This window comes from Bubalus kerabau, chromosome 17 (assembly GCF_029407905.1).
Source record: "Bubalus kerabau isolate K-KA32 ecotype Philippines breed swamp buffalo chromosome 17, PCC_UOA_SB_1v2, whole genome shotgun sequence".
Taxonomy (NCBI): Eukaryota; Metazoa; Chordata; class Mammalia; order Artiodactyla; family Bovidae; genus Bubalus; species Bubalus kerabau.
The window spans coordinates 20,043,816-20,066,057 of NC_073640.1; the positions used below are offsets into that span (position 1 = coordinate 20,043,816).

Consider the following 22,242-nt stretch of genomic DNA (forward strand, 5'->3'; position numbering starts at 1 on the left):
TATTAGATCTGATAGAGTACCTGAAGTGCTATGGATGGAGGTTCATAACATTGTACAGGAGGTGGTGATCAAAACCATACCCAAGAAAAAGAAATGCAAAGAAGCAAAATGGTTGTCTGAGGAGGCCTTACAAATGGCTAAGAAAAGAAGAAAAGTGAAAGGCAAAGGAGAAAAGGAAAGATATACCCATCTGAATGCCGTGTTCCAACAAATAACAAAGAGAAACAAGAAAGCCTTCCTAAGTGATCAATGCAAAGAAATAGAAGACAACAATAGAAGGGGAAAGACTAGAGATCTCTTCAAGAAAATTAGAGATACCAAGGAAACATTTCATGCAAAGATGGGCACACTAAAGGACAGAAAGGATATGGACCTAACAGAAGCAGAAGATAATAAGAAAAGGTGGCAACAATACACAAAAGAATTATGCAAAAAAGATCTTACTGACCCAGATAACCACAATGGTGTGATCACTCACCTAGAGCCAGACATCCTCAAGTGTGAAGTCAACTGGGCCTTAGGAAGCATCACTACGAACAAAGCTAGCAAAGGTGATGGAATTCCAGCTGAGCTATTTCAAATCCTAAAGATTAAACATAAGATACATAAAATACATATTAGCATTCAATTCTGTGTTCCCCAGCTTCACATTAATTAGATTTCTAAGTCATTTTTTTTCATGTAATAGAAAGTTGAGATTGATTGTGAAATCTTTCTGTTCTCAAGGAATTTGATCAGTTTTCGTGCTTATCTCTTCCTCGATCATTTTTTTAATACCAGATAGAAATGGGGTTATATGAACAACCCTTTAAAACAGCCTAAGTTAAATAGTGCAAGGGGAAAAGGAAACTACAAACTCCAGGAAAACAAAAACTGATAAAGGAAAAAAGTTATTATAAAACATTTCTTGGTTCTTCAGTGAAATTTCATATTATCAAAATATAAATCCTGTTTATTAAATTTCAATGTTTAGAAGCTACAGAGAGACAACATAGAGATATACATTTGATTACAGGAAAGACAATAAATGCTGTTAATACTGTCAGTGTAAAAGTTCAAATTATAGAAGTTTGAAAGGCAGAAGGGGGAATAAGCATGCAAAGTGAGGGGGCTAACTTCATCTCACAAAGAAAGACCCAAAAGATACTATGTAACTAATGGAATTAGAGGTGAAAGTGTCAGTATATGACTAAAAGTTACCAAAGAAGACATACTACCCAACCAATATCTACTCCCCTCTGCTTTTTAGTAACAGAATACCAATTTTATTCAGAGTGTCCATGTGCCCGGCCACAGGCCATGGGTCATTCACAAAGCAATGACTTCCAACGCTGGTTGCATACTGGAACTACCAGTTATAATTTAATGGACCTAAGGCAAAGTTTCTTATCTTGACACTACTGACATTTTGGACTGAATAAGTCTGTGCTGTGGGGGGCTGCACTGTGCATTGTAGGATATTTAGCAGTATTCTAGCCTTTCCCCATGAAATATCAGGAACACTGCACCCCTAATCATGACAATAAGACATAGCACCAGACATTGCCAAATGGCCCATGGGGGAGAGGGAAATCACCCCTGATTGAAAACCACTAAACAAACCTGGATAGCATATTCAAAAGCAGAGACATTACTTTGCCAACAAAGGTCCGTCTAGTCAAGGCTATGGTTTTTCCAGCGGTCATGTATGGATGCGAGAGTTGGACTGTGAAGAAAGCTGAGCGCTGAAGAATTGATGCTTTTGAACTGTGGTGTTGGAGAAGACTCTTGAGAGTCCCTTGGACTGCAAGGAGATCCAACCAGTCCATTCTAAAGGAGATCAGTCCTGGGTGTTCTTTGGAAGGAATGATGCTAAAGCTGAAACTCCAACACTTTGGCCATCTCATGTGAAGAGTTGACTCACTGGAAAAGACTCTGATGCTGGGAGGGATTGGGGGCAGGAGGAGAAGGGGACGACAGAGGATGAGATGGCTGGATAGCATCACCGACTCTATGGACATGAGTTTGAGTGAACTCTGGGAGTTGGTGATGGACAGGGAGGCCTGACATGCTGCAATTCATGGGATCGCGAAGAGTCAGACGTGACTGAGCGACTGAACTGAACTGAAACTTGGGTAAGACCATGTACACATCACTACATCTTAAAATATCCCTAGAAGATTCTAATACGCAGCTAAGGTTGAGAACCACTGATCTAAATGATGATGTCAATCCCTTTTTTTTGCAGGTTTCTGTAACTCCCTGGCAGTAAGACGTGGCCATGTGATGTTGTTGCTATTGTTCAGTCATTAAATCGTGGACAACTGGCACCCCATGGACTGCAGCACACCAGGCTTCCCTGTCCTTCACTATCTCCCGGAGTTTGCTCAAATTCATGTCCACTGAGTCAGTGATACTATCTAACCATCTCATTCTCTGCCACCCTCTTCTTTAGTGATATAGTTCTGGCCAATGAGATTTAAGTAGGGGTTTGCTAGTGGGAGGAGGTCTAATAAATCTTATGCTTTCTTGATAAAAGGCAACCAACATAACTTCTGTTTCTCAGCCAGTCTCTTCTTGCTTGCTTGCATGCAGATGTGATGTTTGGAGCTGCAGCAGCCATCTTGTAATCAAAAAGAGGTAAGCTTGAATATAAAAACTAGTCTATTAAGGATAGCTGAAAGGAAAGCTAAAGAACCTGGGCCCCCACTGGCAGCTTTGGGCAGCTGAACTAGCAATAAACTGGATTTATTAAGTGAGAAAAATATCTCCATATGCATTTAAGTCACTGTAGTCAGGTTTCTATTATTTGAGTGAAAAGCAATCACAACTGCTATAGTTTCAAATGTAATGAAGACAGGAAGTAAAAAGGTCTAATACTATATTGGTGGGAAGGGGCACAGGAGGAGAAAGAGTAGTATAAACAAGCTAAATACTCATCTCTCATAACAGGAAGTCTACAGGGATACATCAAAAATAGTTATATGTATCTCAAAAACTAAAAGCATATGTCCATATAAACACTTGTACTTGAATGTTCATAGCAGCCTTATTCATAATAGCCCCAAAGAGGACACAAACAAAATGCTCTTCATCAACTGATTAATGGATAAACAAAGAATGGTATATCCATAGAATGGAATATTATTGTTGTTCACTCACTCAGTTGTGTCCGACTCTTTGCTTCTCTGTCTTTTACCATCTCCCAGAGCTTGCTCAAACTCTTGTCCACAGAATCAGTGATGCCATCCAACCATTGCAGCCTCTGTCATCCCCTTCTCCTTCTGTCTTTCCCAGCATCAGGGTCTTTTCCAATGACCGAGCTCTTCACATCAGGTGGCGAAAGTATTGGAGCCTTAGCTTCAGCATCAGTCCATCCAATGAACATTCAGGGTTGATTTCCTTTAGGATTGACTGGTTTAATCTCCTTGCTGTCCAAGGGACTCTCAAGAGTCTTCTCCAGCATCACAGTTTGAAGGCATCAATTTTTTGTCACTCAGGCATTTTTATTGTCCAGTTCTCACATCCATACATGACTATAGGAAAAAACCATAGCTTTGACTATATGGACTTTTGAAGGCCAAGTAATGTCTCTGCTTTTTAATATGCTGTCTAGGTTTGTCATATCTTTTCTTTCTAGGAGAAAATTGAAAGTGAAAGTTGCTCAGTCATGTCCAACTCTTTGCAACCCTATGGACTGCAGCATGCCAGACTTCCCTGTCCATCATCAGCTCCCGGAGTTTACTCAAACTCATGTCCATTGAGTTGATGATGCCATCAACTGTCTCATCCTCTGTTTTCCCCTTCTCCTCCTGCCTTCATTCTTTCCCAGCGTCAGGGTCTTATCAAATGAATCAATTCTTCACATCAGGTGGCCAAAGTATTGGAGTTTCAGCTTCAACATCATTCCTTCCAATGAATATTCAGGACTGATTTCCTTTAGGATGGTTGGATCTCCTTGCAGTCCAAGGGACTCTCAAGAGTCTTCTTCAACACCACAATTCAAAAGCATCAATTCTTCGGCACTCAGCTTTCTTTTTACAGTCCATAGAATTCTTCAGGCCAAAATACTGGAGTGGGTAGCCAGTTCTCTTCTCCAGGGAATCTTCCCAACCCAGGGATCAAACCCAGGTCTCCTACTTTCCAGGCAGATTCTTTACCAGTTGAGCCACCAGTAAAGCCCAAGCTTCCTGGTGCAAACGTCTTTTAATTTCATGGCTGCAGTCACTGCCCACAGTGATTTTGGAGCCCAAGAAAATAAAGTCTGTCACTGTTTCCATTATTTCCCCATTTATTTGCCATGAAGTGATGGGATCAGATGCCATGATCTTAGGTTTTTGAATGTTGAGTTTAAGTTTTTCACTCTCTTTTTCATTCACAAAGAAAGTGCTTTTTCACTCTCTTTTTTCACCTTCATCAAGAGGCTTTAATTCCTCTTGGCTTTCTGCCGTAAGAGTGGTGTCATCTGCATACCTGAGGTTATTGATATTTCTTTCAGCAATCTTGATTCCAGCTTGTGCTTCTTCCAGCCCAGTGTTTTCTCATGATGTACGCTGCATATATGTTAAATTAGCAGGGTGACAATATACAGCCTTGACGTACTCCTTTCCCAGTTGGGAACCAGTCCCTTGCTTCATGTCTGGTTCTAACTGTTGCTTCTTGACCTGCTGTATTGCTGTATCTCACTGTCCACACTGTTCACTGAAGCCAGGGCAGGCAAGGCATGAGCTTAAGAGGCTGGGAAACTCAAGGAGCCGTAGGAGCTGCAGGCACGTTTATTCTCTCCTGGCTGACACAGCAGCCATAGCAGCAGACACGCTGTGTTCTCTCCTCTCCTGGCTGACCCAACGGACACAGCTATGATAAAGCAGTAATTCCCATGGCTTTATGGGTGGAGCTGGTACAGGGGTACCACACAAGGTAGCCCACAACCAAGTGAGTACCTCGTGACACACATACGCAGTGCTACAAATGATCTCAGCTGTTACATAGTCATTATTTACAAAACGTGGGGCAAGAAAGCCTGAACATGCCATCTTGGCCAATTTCCTCTCTCCCCACACCTGTGTACAAGTTTCCCTGTATGTTGTTATCTGTTCTCTGCATAAGGTGGTCTGGTATTCCCACCTCTTTCATAATTTTCCAGTTTGTTGTGATCCACAGAGTCAAAGGCTTTAGTGCAGTAAATAAAGCAGAACTAGATGTTTTTCTGGAATTCTCTTTTTCTATGACCCAATAGATGCTGGCAATTTGATCTCTGGTTCCTCTGCCTTTTCTAAATCCAGCTTCTACATCTGGAATTTCTCAGTTCACATACTGTTGACGCCTAGCTTGAAGGATTTTGAGCATTACTTTGCTAGCATGTGAAATGAGTGCAATTGTGTGGTAGTTTGTACATTCTTTGGCATTGCCTTTCTTTGGGATTGGAATGAAAACTGACCTTTTCCAGTCCTGTGGCCACTGCTGAGTTTTCCAAATTTGCTGACATATTGAGTGCAGCACTTTATAATAGCATCATCTCTTAGGATTTGAAATAGCTGAGCTGGAATTCCATCACCTCCACCAGCTTTGTTTGTAGTGATGCTTCCTAAGACACACTTGACTTCACACTCCAGGATATCTGGCTTTAGGTGAGTGATCACACCGTCGTGGTTATCTGGGTCATAAGATCTTTGTACAGCTCTTCTGTGTATTCTTGCCACCTCTTCTTAATATCTTCCTCCTCTGTTAGGTCCATACTATTTCTGTCCTTTATTGTGCCTATCTTCGCATGAAATGTTCTCTTGGTATCTCTAATATTATTCAGTCCTAAAAAGGAATGAAATATATATATCGCAACATAGATGAAACTTGAAAACATTTTGCCAAGTGAAAGAAGTCAGATAACAAAATATTATATATTGTGTGATTCTATTTCTATGAAATGTCCAGATGAATCAAATCCATAGACACATAAAGGAGATTATTATTTGTCAGCAGTTGGGGGGTGGAGCAATTGGGAATGACTGCTAATGAATAATTTTTGGGGGGAGTGGATAAAAATGTTCTAGAATCAGATAGTGGTGATGGTCACACAACATTTCATATATACCAAAAAAAAAAAAAAACCCACTTAATTGTACTCTTTGAAACAGTGAATTTTGTTACATGTGAACTATATGTCAATAAAAAACAAAACAAAAACAAGAACAGAAAAAGCTGTGTAAGTGAAGTATTGGAGATATGGAAGGATTCATGGAAAGGCAGACTTCAAAGTAATTTTTTATTAGGAGCATGAGCAAGAAACAATTGCTTTTCATTATTAGACCTTCTGTATCTTTTTTTTTTTTTTTCTTAACATGTTCGTGTTACTTTGGTACAAGAAAATTTAAAGGAAAAAAGTGGCATAAGAATATTTCTTTCTTTATAGACTTGGCTAAGCTAGTGACTCGAGTAAGGAAGAATTTTCTCATTTCCAGGCAGGTTGCCAATTTACATCCCTTTCCTTTCCCTCTGGTCTCTGCCAATATGGTGTCAGACACTGAAAACTAGCTTCAAATTAAGAAAGCGTCTAAGAAAAATAAAAAGCACATGCTTAGCTAAAATCACACACTTGTAATTCTTCAGGTCCATGACTACCACAATGTTTCTCACAATGGAGAAAAAGTGAGTCCCTAACTCAAAAATAAACTCCACGTCTCTTTAAAAGCTTTACACAAAAATTTAAAAAAGAGCATGTTGAATAGCAAAAACCTGTCACCCCAATCCAGAGCTCAGTTCCAAACCAGTAAGGACCAGTGTACATGGACATTAAAGACAGACCTCTGCAGATGTCAAAGCAAAAATGCAGGCTCCTCCTGGGCGATCTATTTTCCTGAAGAAGGTACTTTGCCCCTGCAAATAACTATGAAAGTTGTATAATCCAAGGCTTTTAATCAATTGATCCTTAATGAATTCACAGCCTCAACTTCTTACAAGCTGCAATTCTAGAAGGAAAAAAAAAAGACACACTTTCATAAGATACCCTATGATTTCAGCAGCTGATTGAATGCTTGATGGCTGGGAGTGACCATGGAGTGGGATGGTGTGTTTCTCCTCACCCCTCACCCCTGATTCTGTCTCCCTGTGAGTTCTGCCACATCCATAAGTAGAACCTAAAGCAAATGGATTCAAATGTAGATTTAGTTTCTCCTGGCTACTTCTGGTGTTTGCCCAACCCAAAAGCACAAACGACTCCCTGCTTAGAGTGAGGAGCAAAAATCTCTGGCTTCTAACATGGATGAAGACTCCCCCGAAGTCAGTCTGTGCCATTTTAAATTTTCAGGCCCAGCAAGATTTTTTTTTCATTCAACCCGCTTTTTATATCACAATCTCACATTTTCTCTCTACTTTCTTTAAGCATCCTGACTCTCATGTGCCTTTGCCACCCGCACCCACCCAAGGGAATTTTTCATATTCTCAAGGAGTTACAGGGGATAGACCGAGGAACTCGGATGCTGTCAATCGGTCCCTCATCTGCCAACCTCACTGCCTGCCTTGGTCTTATTTTCATCACACACCACAGCAAGCAGGCCCAGATTGGAGGATTCTGATTTATTTTAGTCACTAACCCATATAATGCTTCCCGAGGGCATCGCCATTTTGAGTCTAGAAAGCCTATATGAGGCACAGGAAAAATGATGGTAGAATGTCCCATGGTGTGGTTAACAGTCGGGCAGAATTTGGCTCCCATTTCGCACAGCAGCCCTCATAATGAGGAAGAGGGTAACCCCCCTACACACACACCTGGAATGAGTGTCAGGTTGGCTGCAGACAGCACCAGGCTCACCTGCTAGCTTTGTAACAACTGTGAAAACAAGCCTCTCTTTCCCAACGAAAGTGAAAAAGAAAGTGAAAGTCGCTCAGTCGTGTCTGACTCTTTGCGACCCCGTGGACTATAGAGTCCATGGAATTCTCCAGGCCACAATACTGGAGTAGGTAGCCTTTCCCTTCTCCAGGGGCTCTTCCCAAGCCAGGGATCAATCTAGGTCTCCCGCATTGCAGGTGGATTCTTTACCAGCTGAGACACAAGGGAAGTCCTACAGAAGCCCTCTTTCCCAATAGTTTCAAAATCGAATCCCCTTGGCTTAGTTCAAGTCATATGAACTAATCACTGTGGCCAAGTCAGAGGATCCTGATTGGCCGTGCCCAGGTCACGTGCCTGGAATACAAGTACTGATTGAGTGGGAGGGAAACCAGGGTTGAGTTATCAAAAAGGGTGGGGATGAATGTCAGACTAGAACATTGGCTTTATATATATCTACTTAAAAAACAAGAAGGAGAAGAACTGAGGACATGCTGGGAACATGAAAGACATTCATGGTCCCTAGACAGATGTATCTTTGGGAACAGTCTCTATATACCTTTTTGTAACATGGTCTTTTTCACATATTTATTGAACATTGAGTGTATGCAGTAATCTAAGCCTAGCAAGAAGTGTTGCACAGAATTGGTCTCTTCCCAGGAAGCCATTTTCAGGAGTCTCTACCTTCACCTCACATCTCTGAGGCTGACAAGTTGGGGAGGCTGGAACAAGAGCCTCTCACACCCTTTCACCTCTTTGTGGGAGGTAGCAGGTCCCCTTCTGGTGACCTTCCCTCCTGCTCCCCATCCCAGGTTGGCTGGGAATGGTTTAAGGGGGACCTTTCCAGGGCCATTTACATTTTAATCACAAGACCTGAGAAAGCTAACTCGTGGAATTTCAGACATCAGAACTGCCATGGAGGAAACCCGATCATTTGATGTTAGGCAGCCCTGAGTTTGAGTCTTAGCTTTGCCACTTTTTAAAAGTTTGTGTCTTTGGGAGAAATGTTTAATCTCACCAAGCCTCCAGTTATTCTGAGGATTAATTTAAAAGAATGGCTGTATTTCAAATACTCATCAGAAGATTTGGTTTAGACTAGGCACCCAGTAAGAATGATGTTCTTTTCTCATTAATAGTATTTATTTACAGTGGAGTACACTGGGATCTGAACCTGCTTTGCTGATTGACCTCTGCCAAGTACCTGCCCGTCTCTGGGCAATGAGGCTTGAGCTAGATGTATTGCCTCCTCTGAGAACCTGGGACTGCCAAGTGCAGGGCGTGATGGAAGCCCAATGCCAGAGGATGGCATGGTGCACGTGTGTGTGTGTGTATGTGTGTGTGTGTGTTTTCGGGGATAATGAGTATATGTGGGTCCTTTTGCACTGGGTGGATGGAGCTGTTACTCCCAGAAACCCCCAAATCAGTGTAGACAGAGAGCCATGGCAATCACTTCAGAGTTTGGGAAAACCTGGGAGGCAGGCAGGGAGACCAGTCTGCAGAAGACAAAGGTTGAGTTGCCAGTGAGTGCTGGTTGCTCCCTTTCCTTCCCTGGGCTGCTGGGAAGGTGCAAGGCGGCTAGGTGGGTCAGGGTGAACCCTCAGCAACTCTATCTCCGTGGAAAAGGGAATGGCAGGCTCAGGCCTCCTGCGGGATGCTGGCAGGCAGCCAGGCCTCGCTGTTGATGTTCCACAGCTAAATTGGGTCCAGCTGTTGCCCTGGAATCTGATATTAACAAATGTGTTCCCAGGGCAGCCCTGAGCTTGCAGCCCAGTTTTGGTAGTTTTAGAGGGCCCTGGGCCCACTGGACCCCATGTGGGTCATTCCTTCTGTGGGCAGTGTTCCCCAGCTGGGCTGGTATATGGCCAGGTTATCATATTCATCAAGTATCTGGTCAAGATGATGGGCTGGTCTCTTTCAAAGGTGATTGAATCTCACTTCCTCATCTTGGGAGTCAGCTCCAGACCAGCTTGATTTCTTATTTCTTTTTTTAAAATTCCACTATATTTATAATATTATATATATTACATATATAATATGTATTTTTTCTTAATTTTTATTTATTTACTTTTGGCCACACTGGATCTTCGTTGTTGGTCAGTCTTTCTCTAGTTGCAGAGATTAGGGGCTACTCTCTAGTTGCAGTGCTCGGGCTTCTCATTGTGACGGCTCCTCTTATTTCAGAACACAAGATCTAGGTGTACCGGCTCAGCAGTTGCAGCACACAGGCTTTGTTGCTCTGTGGCATGTGGGATCTTCTCAAACCAAGGATTAAACCCATGTCTCCCACACTGGCAGATGGATTCTAAACCACTGGACCACCAGAGGAGTGCAACTAGCTTGATCTCACGTGTCATTCAATGTGCTTTCTTTCACGCAAGGCTCTCTCTCCACCAAGCTTGGGAGGGTCAGGCTGCTTAGAGCCAGGGATTTGGAGTGGGAGTGTGTGTGAATCCAGGAGCCCTGAGGTGGTCAGGGTTGACACTCCATTGCATGCCTAGGTTCTGAGCTCTACTGGGCATCCTTCTTCTTTCTCACTCCCTCGAATCCTCCCTCCCTTTTTTATTTCCTGCCTTCCTTCCAGGCTATTATGTGCCAATACCTAAGTCAATACTCACAGTGCTCCTGCAGGGTAGGCTGTATTATCTGCTCAGAGCTACTGCTGAATAACCTGATGGAGGGCATGACGGCAGAGGCTGGTGGGTCCACAGTTTAAACCCAGGTCTGGCTGACTCCAGGTAGGTGTTTCTTCTACTCTTCTTGATGTGCTTCTCAAGCTCTGGTCTGGCAGTGGGGATAACAAGATGACTCAGATCCCTGCCCTGGGGAACTGGCAGTGCAGGGAATAGTGAATAACCATGAGATAGAGAAGGGGGCAAAGCAGGGCCAGAGATCATGGCACAGGTTCAAACCCAGGGCCGTCCACACATCCATGTGACTGAAGCCACTGCTGGGCTGCCCTCGGTGTTGATGGCTCTCTGAAGAGGAGCAGGACATGATAGCTCAGTGCAATGTGAGGATCCAGGTTGGCTGTTGGATCAGGAAAAAAATGTTTCAAAGGACATGAATTAGGGCAATTAATGGTTTTCCCAGTAGTCATGTATGGATGTGAGAGTTGGACCATAAAGAAAGCTGAGCGCCAAAGAATTGATGCTTTTGAACTGTGGTGTTGGAGAAGACTCTTGAGAGTCCCTTGGACTGCAAGGAGATCCAACCAGTCCATTCTAAAGGAGATCAGTCCTGGGTGTTCATCGGAAGGACTGATGCTGAAGCTGAAACTCCAATACTTTGGCCACCTGATGCGAAGAGCTGACTCATTTGAAAAGACCCTGATGCTGGGAAAGATTGAGGGCAGGAGGAGAAGGGGATGATAGAGAATGAGATGGCTGGATGGCATCACCAACTCAATGGACATGAGTTTGGGTAGGCTCCGGGAGTTGGTGATGGACAGGGAGGCCTGATGTGCTGTGGTTCCTGGGGTCGCAAAGAGTCAGACACGACTGAGTGACTGAACTGAACTGAATGACATTTAAATTTGGACTGTAGTTTCAATGATAGTAAAGTTTCAATATCAAATTCCCTTAATTAATATTTAAATTGTGATTACATAAGAGAATTTCCGCTCTTAGGAGATACAGCTGAAGCATTTCAGGATGGTGGGTCATGATGGCTCTAACCTCCTCTCCAATGGTTCAGCACATACTAGTAGTAAGTATACACATGTAGAGATAAAGCAAAGAGGCAAAATGTTAACAATTGGTGAATTTAGATGAAAGATATACAGGTATTCACTGTACTGTTCTTGCCACTTTTCTGTAGACTTGAAATTCTTCCAAATGAAAAGTTAAAGAAAAGAAGGGGGAATAGTGAGAGGAGGCAGCAAAGGAGAAGAGCAGCAGGGAGAGGGCCGGCTCCTGGCAGCCAAGAGGGGACGTGAGTCCACAAAGGCAGCAAAGGCTGCAGGTAGGTGGGAAGGTGGGGGGCAACTGGAGAGCAGACTGAGGGACTGCGGAAAGGACGCTGCAGTCTCGGAGATTAGGGAATGTAGGAGAACTGGAGGCACCAGGAGTCGTGAGCATGTTCTCAAGGGTTTCTCCAGAGATGGGATGGTGGATGGCTGGGCAGGCAGGATTGGGCAAAGAACTTCTTAGATTGGGAGAGTCTTAAGCCATTTGTTCAGGAGAGGCTAAGGGCTGATGGGGAGAGAAGTGATGAAGAGCCAAAGGAGTCCACATTTTATTGCCTTCAGAGCTTTCATCAGTATGGAATTATTTCATCTTAAGATATGTATTATCTTCCTGTGTAAGCCTCATGAAACGTAAGCCCCTTGAAGGCAACCCCTTCACGTTATCTATCATCTGCCCCTTATGTTAATCTTCACTGCTGTATCCCTTGCAAACGTCAGGGGCTCAGTGTTTTTGAATAAATGAATGACAGGGTGTGTTTGTGTCTGCAGTTACCATAGCAAGGACCACACTGGGAGTTTAAACAGCAGGAACATAGTCCACTCCTGGAGGCTGGAAGCCTGAGGTCAAGTCCGAGTCGGAGGGCTGATTCCTTCTAAGGCCAGTGAGGAAGCAGTGCTCCGGGCCTCTCTCCTTGCCTCACAGATTGGCGTCTTCTTCCTGTGAATCTTCGCAGCCCCTTTCCTCTATGTGTGTTCTCCTCTGGGTCCAAATCTCCCCTTTATATAAGGCCACCAGTCATATTGGATTAGGACCACCCTAATGATTTTGTCTTAACTCACTTTCTCTACTACCACCCTATTCCCAAATAAGGTCACACTCTGAGGTACTGGTGGTTGGGACATCACTATATCAGTTATGTATTAGTTGCTCAGTCATGTCTGACTCTTTGTGACCGCATGGACTGTAGCCAGCCAGGCTTCTCTGTCCGTGGAATTCCCCAGGCAAGAATACTGGAGTGGGTTGCCATTCCCTTCTCCAGGGGATCTTCTTGACCCAGGGAATGAGCTGGGACCTCCCAGAATTGCAGGCAGATTCTTTTACTGTCTGAGCCACCAGGGGAGCCCAAACAGCGAACAGAGGATGGTTATGGGAGGATGCAATTCAGCCTGTAAAGGGAAACGGGAAGGACGGGGGAGGGAGGCGGAAGTGCGTTAGGGTGAGAGGACAGGGGGAAGGCGAGGCCTGGAGGGGAAGGCGGGGCCTGGAGAGGAAGCCAGGGAAGCTGGGGGTGAAGCTGGGGCACCCACCTGAGCCTTAAAAGAAAAGACCTTTTTGTTGTGTGTGGCTCCAGAAAGTTGAACTAAAGCCGAAGGGAGAATGTTTGGGTTCAATTAAAGGGAAACCTGTAAGTTAAGAGGTGTGTATGTGAGCTCAGTCGTGTCCGACTCTTTGCTATTCCAAGGACTGTAGCCCACCAGGCTCTTCTGCTCATGGAATTTTCCAGGCAAGAACACTGGAGCAGCTTGCCACTTCCTTCTCCAGGGATGTTCCCGACCCAAGAATCAAACCTGTGTCTGCATTGGCAGGTGGGTTCTTTACCACGAACGCCATCTGGGAAGCCCAAGTTAAGAGACCGGACCCTGCAAAAGCAGAGGCAGGTGCTCTGAGAGTGGGAAGCGAGCACCCCATCTCTAGGAAGGAGGAGGGATTGGTGGCACACCGGGGCCAGGGAGGCTGGCATTCCAGCCTGCAGGCAGTGGATTGACTTGTTCACGCCTCAGTACTGTGCGCACTGCTTTGCGCCAGGCTCGGGCTGTGCTGAGGGAGCAGCTGCGGACTGACACCCCTAGGCTCTCCGGGGTCTGGGGAGAGGTGACTGCAAAGGTCCTTTCTGGTTCCTTTGCTGCTGAGGTGTGGCTGGTAACGCTGATCGCACTTGGGCAGCCCTGCAGGGAGCAGAGGGACAGGACCACCAAACTAACGAGGCTCCACTCACATATGCCTTGCCCATGAATGCCACCTGGTGGGCCGCTTGCCAATTGCCCCTCAGACCACACCCCAGTGCCCCAACACTGACCCTGGGTGGATCAGGACACCTGGACTCTGTCCAGGTCCGTTGGTAAGGCTGTGAGCCTGGGCTTCTTTATCTGTATACATGAGACCAGTGGTTGTAAGTTAATGTGCATAGGGGGCTGTGTAATAGAGAAAGCCTGGAACTGAGTCAGGTCATATCTGGATTCTGAATCTCCATTTTCTCATTTCTCAACCTTGTGACTGCACGAGTCACTTAGCGTCAGTAAGCCCGTTTCTCATCTGTGAAATGGGCATGTATTGGCCTGCGCCGGGGCTACTCACAATAGCTACTTGACCTCAGTGCTGGGCTCTGGGGCAGCTTTTCTAGTGATTCATTTTGTTATTAATAAGAATCCTTTGTAAGTTCTGAAGGGCTGCACGCATGCCATCCATCGTTATTAATAATCAACTTAAGGTCATGAACTTGAGTCGCTTGGGAAGGAAGTGTGGGGGGCAGATGTTGCCCTGGGGGATCTCCAGTCTGGCAGCATCCTTTTTTCTCTTCTCTGCTGGTCTGAGAAATCAGCTGGTACCAGGAGTGTCAATAGGAACCAGACAAGCTCCTTCTCTTAAAGGAAGTCCCAGTTCTTGGTTTTCCTCTACCTACTAGATGTTGCCTCTTCCAGAGGGGCTCAACCCCCACCCCATAGCCTCAGCCTCATCATGAGAAAAACTTGAGGCAAATCCCAGCTGATGGACATTGTATAATTAGTATGGCCAGTTCTCAGAACTCTCAAGTTAATTGAAAACAAGGGAAGTCTTGAGAAATTATCATAGCCAAGAGGAACCTAAGGAAACGTGGCAGGTAAATCCTGGATGGGATCCTAGAATGAAAAAGGAGTTAGGGAAAACTAATGTGAATCTGAGGGAAGTATAGGCTTTAGTTAATCATGCGTTGGCTCATTAGTTGTAACAAATGTGTGAAACATACAAGTTAGATGTTAACGATAATAGGAGCAATTGCTTGTGGGGGTGTATAGACTGAATATTTGTGTCCTCCCCAGATGGGATGATATTAGAAGGTGGGGCCTTTGTGGGGATTAGGTCATGGGGGTGGAGCCCTCCTGAAGAGGATTAGTGCCTCATAAGAAGACACAGCTTGTTTATAGTCTCTGCTCTCCTCCAGCTCTAGTACTCTTGCCTGGAGAATCTTATGGGCGGAGGAGCCTGGAAGGCTGCAGTCCATGGGGTCGCAAAGAGTCAGACACGACTGAGCGACTTCACTTTCACTTTTCACTTTCATGCATTGGAGAAGGAAATGGCAACCCACTCCAGTGTTCTTGCCTGGAGAATCCCAGGGACGGGGGAGCCTGGTGGGCTGCCGTCTATGGGGTCACACAGAGTTGGACACGACTGAAGCGACTTAGCAGCAGCAGCAGCAGCTCTGCTACAAGGGGAAGACAGCTGTCTGCAACCTGGAAGAGGGCCCTCATCAAGACACTGGATCTGCCAGTACCTTGATCTCAAACTCTTCAGCCTCTAGAACTGTAAGATATAAATGTTTATTGATTAAGCTACTGGTCTATGATATTTTTGTTATACCATCCCAGACCAAGACAGGGGCAATATATAGGAACTACCTGGATTATCGTTACAGACTTTCTGAATATCTAAATCCATTTTTGAACAATTTATTTTAAAAAAATGCTGGTTTTTAAAAGAATAAGATTGTCACCAGAATGGTAATTATCTCAGGGAGGGTGGGTATTAAGAGATTTTTATTTTCTTCCTTATTCTTTTGGATTGTTTTTTTGTGTGTGTATTTTTTATACTAAATTTTTAAAACTTAAAGAAAGAAAGGGAGGGAGGGAGAAAGAGCAAGGGAAGCAGAGAGGGAGAGAAAGAGAGGAGGGGGGATGGAAGAAAGAAAGGGAAGGAGGGGACAGATGAAGGAAGACAGAAGGGAGGAAGGAAATCTAAAGTTAATGCAGTGGCAAACACCAGCCAGCTCACCCATCAGCTGTCTCAGGTGAGAGGCAGGGAGGCTCAGGTCCCTTCCTGCCAGATGAGTCCTCAGAGGTTCAGAGGTGCCTCAGCTGTCCTGATCTTGGGCTCTCACCCCAGGGCAGGTGTGCTCAGGGGCCTGATGAAGCCTTAACTCAGCATGTCCATCCTAACTACAGCAGCATCCTGGGCGTTCTCCTTCACCTTGCCTGGGAAAGCTACACCCCCAGCGCCCAGAGGGCTGGGGGTCCAGCCAGTGCAGGTAGATGACTCAGTAGTGCTGAGAGGACCAAATGCTCCATCAGTCTGGCCCCGGGGCTTTTCAAGTTTTCCTAAATCCCTCTCCCAGCCAGTGACTCACCCTCAACCCCCACCTAGTAGACAGGCAGCTCAGAGCTGCATCACCGACTGTGAGCGGTGAGGGGGCATCTGGCCTCTGAGGTCCAGACAAGCCAGTTCACAGCCCCACCGTGCTCTGGGGAGTCCAGTGTTCTCGAGTCTGGGGCAGATTCCCAGAGGCCTCACTTTCTTGTGGTTGGTTTTGGCCTTGGCTGTCCCTTCTGTCTGTTGTCTCTCTTCTGCACTTTGGGGACCTCAGAGAAGCCCTTTGTCAGTTTCTGTGAGAAAAGATAAAAGGACAATCTCACCAAGGGCTCAGGAGTGAGAGCTTGTCCGAGGCATCAAGAGAAAGGGTCACACGGGGCCACAGCCCAAGCCCTTAAAGTGACCAAGGGCCTTCCTGGCCCTCTCCCCACTCCTCCCCTTCGCCTCCTCCAGGCCTGTCCTCTTCATGCTCTGATGTCTTCCCCTCACTCTGCTGGGCTGGGGCTCTCCTGCACCCCAGTTCTCCTATTAGCATCCCATCCTCGCAAAACACACTGCAGACAGCCTGGCTGCTGCGCGCACACCATGCGCCGCTTTCCAGGGACTGTCCTCCATATTGCTTTGAGGAGCAACACTGCCTTTGCAGTGGCTGGTGTGGTCTGGCCCTGCCTCGCCTCACATCGGGCGGTCCCAGCTCTGCCCGTGGCCTCCCTGTCCCTCTTCTACGGCCCCTCCTGCCGCAGGGTGTTTCTTTATGCTGCAACCATCTTCAATTCTCCCCTTGCTGGTGAATTGTCTCACCCTTCAGATTGCTGCTTCCGTGTGGTTTCCTCAGAAACCATGCATTGTCCACCCTCTGGGCACATTTGTACTTCTCACTTCTGTGTGTGCTTTTCTCATTGTTTCTGGCCTCCACCAGACCAGAAGCTTCAGGAGGGAAGGGGCTGCATGCAGTTCTACTTTGTTTTATCCCCAGTGCAGAGTCCTAAGTCTGGTGTGTAAATGGCTCTCATGTCAACTAGGATTGGGTTTAGCAGTGAGTGACAGAAAACCCAGAATAATAGTGACTTAAAGAAATACACACTGATTCTTGTCTCATGTAATCAAAGGCTGCTGGTAAGGAGTCCCATTGCTTACACCATGGTTGTGGAATGGTGACCCCATGATGGTCAGGAACCCAGGCACCTTCTACCTTGACTTCAGTGCCATGGTCCATGGTGGTCACTGTAGCTATCACGGCCAAATTCTAGCCAGCAAGGAGGAGGGAATGCAAATCATGCTCTCTTGTCAGGCTTCTCAGAAGTTTCATACACCACTTCCACTTACCTTCCTAAGTCTCATCACCACACATGCCAGGGAAATGTAATCTATGCCAGGCAGCTGTGTTCCCAGCTAAAAGAGGGGTTCTGTCTAGGAAGAATAACTAGCAGAATCTGCCATGCTGCTGCTGCTGCTGCTAAGCTTCTGTCGTGTCTGACTCTGTGCGACCCCAGTAAATACTTATTGAATGGGGGAATCATTTGATACAGTAGTCCTCTAAGGTAGATATTATTATTCCCATTTTATAGATGAGTGCACCGAGGCTCAGAGAGGTTAGGGCAACCTTCTAAAGATAGTAAGTGGGTGGCCCTGGTGTCCTGGGACATTGGTCCCAGGTTCAGATTACCTGCTGCCTTCCTGTGGCACCCTGGACATTGTCTTACTCACTCTAGGCCCGTTTTCCCATCTATACATTGAGCCTGTGGGTCTCTGGGCTTCTGTGTTGCCACAACAAATCTGAGGTCTCATACATGGAAAGAGCCAGAACCTTGCAGTCCACAGCATGGGGCTCCATCCACCGGCTGGCAGAAGCCTAAGACTAGCTCCTTGAGAGCCTGGCCTCTATTCCTCCCCCTGAGGGCTCTGACCCCCCAAGGAGGACCTGCCCCTGACCTCAGCCTCCCCCACCAGGATCCTAAGGCCCCCATGAGCCTTCATCATCCTATCAACGTTTGCTTCCTACAGCCAACTAGGATACGAAACTCCCCACCAAAGCAGGCCCCAGACGCTGGGTCTACAGGGCCCATTTCTGCCCCTTGCCTAGAGGCTGCCCATGAGTCAGTGGCTGCTGGGAACACTGACTGGTTTCTCGGTGTTTGGTCCCAACAAGCTTTCTTCCCACCCGGGCCTGCCTTTGACATGAGCTGCAGACTGGGGTAAAACACTTCCTTTCTCCACCACCCCAACACATCCACCAAAAAATGCTTTTGCATAATCCACAAGGTATTTGGCCTCCAGGTGCAAGCTTGTCTTGCTGACAGTCTCCCCAGAATACCAGTGGGTTCATCCCCACACAGTGCTTTCCCACCCCTGCTGCCGTGTATGTGACATCGCCTCCCAAACACGTTTAAACCCCTCTGTTCAGTGAGGGCTCAGTTCATCTCTCATCATTTATCCACCCATCCACTCATGAACTATTTGTTGATTGATTACTATTAATACATATTACATTGGGCTAAATGTAGGGAGTTCAATGATGAAAAAATAAATCTCATGGCCTAAAGGGAAAGATGGACATTATATATAATAGCCTCAGTGAATGTTTGATTACAGCAGGAGCTACACCCACTAAAGGAAGGAAACACAGTTCTATGCACTCATTTCTACCACAAAGAATTTTTAAAAATATTTATTTATTTATTTTGGCTGTGTCAGGTCTTAGTTGGGCTTCCCTAGTAGCTCAGCTGGTAAAGAATCTGCCTGCAATACGGGAGGTCCCAGTTCAATTCCTGGGCTCTGAAGAACCCCTGGAGAAGGGATAGGCTACCCACTCCAGTATTATTGGGTTTCCCTGGTGGTTCAGATGATAAAGGATCCACCCACAGTGTGGGAGACCTAGGTTCAAAAGATCTCTTGGAGGAGGGTATGGCAGCCCACTCCACTACTCTTGCCTGGAGAATCCCCTGGACAGAGGAGTGTGGCAGGCTATGGGGTTGCAAAGAGGTGGACATGACTGAGCGGCAGCATAGCGCAGCAGGTCTTGGTTGCGGTACACAGGATCTTCGTTGTGGCAGGCGGGCTCCAGAGCGCATGGGCTCTGTTAGTTTGAGGCACATGGATTCTCATGCTGAGGCATGGGCTCAGAAGTTGTGGTACATGGACTCAGTTACCCTGCCACATGTGGAGTCTTAGTTCCCTGACCAGAGATCGAACCCATGTCCCTTGCATTGCACAGTGGATTCTTAAGCACTGGACCACCAGGGAAGTCCCTCTGCCACTAAGATTTATTGAAGGCCTTCTACAGTCAGGCTTTGTTCCGTGACAGTGTATCAGAAAATCCCAAACTAGACTGGGGTCCAATCTGAGTTATTCTGGAGGCTGAGTCAGAGCTAATTAGGAAAGTTAGGAGGGAGCCTGGGGTGGGTGAGTGTGTGTGCAGAGTACTTTAAACTGAGAATGTACAGGTCCTAGAACTTAGTTACCTCCCAGAGGAAGGCAGTGGAGCCCAAGGATGGAGAGTGGAATGGGATTGGGCGTGGTGCTTGTTCTGTGTACCACCTGCCGGTCCATCTCCCTGGTCAGATGTAACCTCCCCAGAAAGTGCTCTTCCCTTTTATGCTTCAGACCCCAAAGATTCACCTGCATGGGCCTGTCCATGAGTGGGGAGGAGTTGCTGGAGGGCAGGCATTGGAAAATTCTGAAAGAGATGGGAATACCAGAGCACCTTACCTGCCTCCTGAGAAACCTGTATGCATTTCAAGAAGCAACAGTTAGAATCAGACATGGAACAATGAACTGGTTCAAAATTGGGAACGGAGTACATCAAAGCCATATATTGTCACCCTGCTTATTTAACTTATATGCAGAGGATATCATGCAAAATACCAGGCTAGATGAAGCTCAGGCTGGAATCAAGATTGCTGGGAGAAATATTAATAACCTCAGATATGCAGATGACACCACTCTAGTGGCAGAAAGTGAAGAGGAACTAAAGAGCCTCTTTTTGAAGGTAAAAAAGAAGAGTGAAAAGGCTGGCTTAAAGCTCAACATTCAAAAAACTAAGATAATGTCATCTGGTCCCAATCGCTTCATGGCAAATAAATGGGGAAACAACAGAAACAGTGACAGACTTTATTTTCTTGGACTCCACCTGCAGAGGGTGTCTGCAGCCATGAAATGAAAAGATGCTTGCTCCTTGGAAGAAAAGCTATGACAAACCTAGAGAGGATGTTAAAAAGCAGAGACATTACTTTCCAACAAAGGTCTGTCTAGTTAAAACTATGTTTTTTCCAGTAGTCATGCATGGATGTTCAAGTTGGACCATAAAGAAGTCTGAATACCAAGGAATTGATGCTTTCAAATTGTGGTGTTGGAGAAGACTGTTGAGAGTCCCTTGGATGGCAAGGAGATCAAACCAGTCGATCCTAAAGAAAATGAACCCTGAATATTCAATGGAAGGACTGATGCTGAAGCTGAAGCTCCAATATTTTGGCCACCTGATGTGAAGAACTGCCTCATTGAAAAAGATCCTGATGCTGATAAAGATTGAGGGCAGGAGGAGAAGGGGGTGACAGAGGATGAGATTGTTGGATGGCATCATTGACTCAATGGACATGAATTTGAGCAAACTCTAGGAGATACTGAAGGACAGGGAGCCTGGTGCGATGGGGTCTCAAAGAGTTGGACATGACTGAGTGACTGAACAGCAACAAAGGCACTGGAAAGCAGAGGAAGGAACTTTGGGTTTCTAGTCTGGCACAGAAGGAGCTTGGAAGTTGCCACTATGTCCTAACAACAAGTTAAAAAACTAAAGAAACTGAAAAATCAGCAACTCTTCTTAAGACCATCAGAGAAGTAAGGTTGCAAAACTGGAAACTCAGACAGGTTGGATACAGAGAATTACAAGTTATTAGAGCAGAAATGTCTGCAAGAACCAGTGTCAAGGAAAGGAAACCTGAACTGTAATTAGTGAATTGTTGGAGGCTCAATGTGAACAACTCTGAGGGTTAAAAACTCCAGGGGGACCCTGTCATGGGGGATCTACCACGCTTTTGTGAATTTTATCTCCAGGAGCTCTATCAGGGTCTCCCAGTGAATGCTGGAGATAAAAAATCCCCTGTGCTTCTGGCAGGGGGAAGGGAAAAGACATCATTTTGAAATATCCCACAGCACTCTGTTCTCTAGGAGTGAGGCAAGGAGACTCTATTTGCCAGACCCTAAATTGGGGGTTTTATCAGAGCCTAATCAACCTAATCAATCTATCCAGGAGATAGTGGAGGACAGAGGAGCCTGGTATGCTACAGTTCATGGTGTTGCAAAGAGTTGGACATGACTTAGCAACTGAACAGCAACCACCAATCTGGGAGAAGGGAAATACCTGTCTCAGGCTCACTCTAGCCTTACATTTGGAGGAAACGAAACACACAATTCCAGCCCCTTCCAGCCATTGTGCCACCTAAGGCAGGGGGTGGGGGACAAATGAGAAACACTGATAGTTCATAATTCAGGGCGCAGGGTCGCCAAAAGACCAAGATTTAATCACAGGACTACAGAGTATTTTCCTCCTACATCTCACTGCTACATTACTAAAGGCCTATTTACTACAGTTCCTTTTACCCAGTATATCATGTCTGCCTTTCAACAAAGAAAATACAAGACACATTAACAGGCAGGAACCACAGTTTGAAGATACTGACAAGCATCAGAACCAGAGTCACATACGGCAGGAATGTTAGAATTACTAGAACAGGGATATAAAAAAAAAAGAACTATGGTAAATATGGGAAAAGTAGACAACATGCAAGAACAGTTGGATAAAGTAAGCAGAAACATGTAGTTTTTAAGAAAGAACCAAAAAGAAATGCTAGAAATTAAAAAAAAAAAAAAGTAACAGAAATGCTAAATGCCTTTGATGGGCTCATTAGCTAAGGAAAGAATCTCTGAGCTTGAAAGCATGATAATGGAAACTTTCAAAATTAAAAAGCAAAGAGAAAAAAGACTTAAAAAAACCCCACAGAACAAAATATCCAAGAATTGTGGAACAACTTAAAAAGTGCAACGGGACTAGCAGGAAAAGAAAGAGAGACAGGAACAGAAGCAATATATGAAACAATAATGACCCAGACTTTTCCAAAATTAATGTTAGACAATAAACCATGGAGCCAATAAGCTCACAAAACAGCAAGCATGATAAATGCCGAAACAAAACAACACACA

General features: G+C 45.5%; 2 long non-coding RNA genes across 6 annotated transcripts; one reads left to right on the top strand and one right to left on the bottom strand.

The window, feature by feature from the left end:
* Positions 1–5,497: 5,497 nt before the first annotated feature.
* Positions 5,498–12,392, bottom strand: LOC129631618 (uncharacterized). Its single transcript, XR_008704140.1, has 5 exons — positions 12,259–12,392; positions 10,711–10,828; positions 10,417–10,582; positions 6,781–6,944; positions 5,498–5,787 (listed from the first exon to the last, which is right to left on the bottom strand). It is a non-coding gene; the product is annotated as an uncharacterized LOC129631618 (long non-coding RNA).
* LOC129631616 (uncharacterized) lies at positions 9,545–21,983 on the top strand. Of its 5 annotated transcripts, none has more exons than XR_008704139.1 (7): positions 9,545–9,721; positions 10,383–10,536; positions 11,428–11,506; positions 11,618–11,761; positions 12,255–13,292; positions 14,906–15,266; positions 20,320–21,983. It is a non-coding gene; the product is annotated as an uncharacterized LOC129631616 (long non-coding RNA). The 5 variants fall into 5 exon arrangements; XR_008704138.1 differs by having other exon boundaries at positions 20,323–21,983; XR_008704135.1 differs by lacking the exon at positions 20,320–21,983 and having other exon boundaries at positions 14,906–15,386.
* The last annotated feature ends 259 nt before the right edge of the window (positions 21,984–22,242 follow it).